Genomic DNA, 2,641 nt, shown 5'->3' with positions numbered 1-2,641 from the left:
ATGTTGAGATTATGAAAATTTGGGGGGATTTTCAAATTTAGACTAAAGGAATTTTGCATTATGATATGGCCACTAGCTTATGAGTGCCTGGGGTATTGAATATGGTGGTTTGAATGAAAATGGGTACTATAAGCTCATGTATCTGAAATCTTGGTCTCTAGTTGGTGGAACTATTTGGGGAGGATTGGGAGAGTTAGCTTTGTTACAAAATGCATGCCATTGTGGGCAGGCTTAGAAACTTCAAAAGCCCATGTCATTCCCAGTTAACTATCTTTCTGTCTCGTGTTTTTGATCAAGTCTAAGTTCACAGCAACTGTTCTATTGCCATGTCCGCCTGCTTGCTTGGCTGATGCCATGTTCCTTGCCACTGATAGTCATGACTCTAATCCTCTGGAACTGTTACAGTGGGCTATATTTTAATTGCTGACACTATCTTGGCTAATGCTAATGTCTGCTTACTTAGCCTAGCCATAAATTCATCATAAATTCCTAGAGTAAACTGGCCTCTGGACTAGCCATAAATTTCTATACAGTGTGTCCCTGACCTCAAGGTTGTAATAACTACCTGAGCACTTAACTGCTATCTCTTCACTTCTGTAAACAGTGCTTGCTTGCTGCAGGTGTTAAGAGATGTCTTTCTATATACATGTTACAATTGTGTATTTTGTCTTTAAAAACTTAAAACAAATTTGAGATGGAGGCTGCATGCTGTTTCTTCCTGGAACAGCCCACCCTACTGTAAATAAAGACTCTGTATGACTTATTCAGGAATCTTGAGAGTTCTCTTCAGGTAACCCATTACACTGTGAACCCCAAATTAAATATTTTCTTTTCTAAATTCACCCATGTTCATGGTATTTAGTCACAGCAGTAATAAAGTAAGACAGTAAGTGCTTGCTAATTGTGTACAAACTTGAAACCACTGAGAGCAGGAAGCATTTTCAATATGTACAAGAACACTGATTAGCCATTTCTCTTTCCTCAGGTTTGTACCTTTAATCTGATTGACTTATACTATCCATACAAGAATGTGTCCCCTCATTAGCTACAAAGACGTGTCTCTCTCTGATTGTTAGGAAGAAACACTCATTCTAGCAATTGTGTGTGCTGAGTCTGCTATTCCAAGTGAAGACAAAGAATCTAAATAAACACATTTTATGGGAGTTTTTATTATTATTAAGGTCTCCAGTTATGATCTTTTTAGGCTCAATAATCTGGTCTTAAAAGAGTTTCTTTTTTAATCTTCACATGTTTATTGTTATAACTTGAAAATAAATCACTATACTTAGCATAAAATTTCTCTTTTATTAATTAAAAACAAATGAGCTTTATGAAAACAGCTCTAAGGGAAAAAATCAAGTATTTACACTAACTGCTCACATTCTCTCTCTCTCTCAAACACACACACACACGCACACGCACACACACATACACACACACACGATCACTTTATGTAGACCAGTCTGGCCCCAAACATTACATAGACCCTTCTGTCCTCAAACTCACAGAGGTCCACTTGATTCTGTCACATTAGCCCAGGTTGCCTTTTCATGTTAGAATAACAACATTCAGTAAAACATGAAGTTTACATGTTTCATATGTTCTCTTTATGTTTCCGTTTGAGAGAGAGTGGGGAGGGTGCAACTTGAGAGGATTTAGAGGGAGAACAGATAAAGAGATATGATACATTGAAATCAAAAACAAATTCAGAAAACCAGATGGTGAGTTTAACTGCTTTTTGTTGGATTAGAATCATCTACATTAGTCATATATTGTTAATTAACTTTTTCATATTTAATCATAGATTTTTTAAAATGATGAAATTATCTCTGTTTTACAATAAGAATGATCATGATAAAATACAAACTAATAAAGTACTTGAATTATAAAAATAAAACACAAAATTTAACTCATGTATATCTGACAACAAAGACAACCTTCTTTACTTATTCCTTTTATATTAATTTAAAATGTTAATTTAAGTGCAGACCTGGTGCCTCTTTTGTTAAGCGGCAGCTCAGGAGACTCTGCTGCTCTCCCATGGCCAATGAGAAACCAAAGGAAGGAGTCAAGACTGAGAACAACAATCATATTAATTTGACGGTGGTGGGACAGGATGGTTCTCTGGTACAGTTTAAGATTCAGAGGCGTGCACCACTTAGTAAACTAATGAAAGCCTATTGTGAATGGCAGGGATTGTCAATGAGGTGGATCAGATTCTGGTTTGATGGGCAACCAATCAACAAAACAGACACACCTTCGCAGTTGGAAATGGAGGATGAAGATACGATTAATGATTTCCAGCAGCAGACAGGAGGTGTCTACTAAAAAGGGAACCTGCTACTTTACTCCAGAATTTTGTTATCGACCAAGAATACATTCTCAATTAGAAAGCTGCAATTTGGTGCTGCCATATCCTGACTACACAGTACAGCTTTCTCTCTTCTTTCCTTTCCCTGTCCCCATTTCTTTATTGTACATAAAGTAACTGGTGTATGTGCACAAACATATTGCTCTTTTTTCCTTTTTTTCTTTTTTATTGGATATTATATTTATATTTCATATTTTATCCCCTTACCCCATTCCCGCCCCCACCCAAGAACCCTCATCCCATTCCTCCTCCTCCTGCTTCTATGAGGAT

The 2,641-nt window shown here is 36.7% G+C and overlaps 1 pseudogene; it reads left to right on the top strand.

The window, feature by feature from the left end:
- The first annotated feature begins 2,040 nt into the window (after positions 1-2,040).
- Positions 2,041-2,390, top strand: LOC117722632 (small ubiquitin-related modifier 2 pseudogene; annotated as a pseudogene).
- Positions 2,391-2,641: the final 251 nt, after the last annotated feature.

The sequence above is a fragment of the Arvicanthis niloticus genome, chromosome 17 (assembly GCF_011762505.2).
Source record: "Arvicanthis niloticus isolate mArvNil1 chromosome 17, mArvNil1.pat.X, whole genome shotgun sequence".
In the NCBI taxonomy this organism is placed as follows: domain Eukaryota; kingdom Metazoa; phylum Chordata; class Mammalia; order Rodentia; family Muridae; genus Arvicanthis; species Arvicanthis niloticus.
This window is presented reverse-complemented; position numbering and strand designations above follow the sequence as displayed.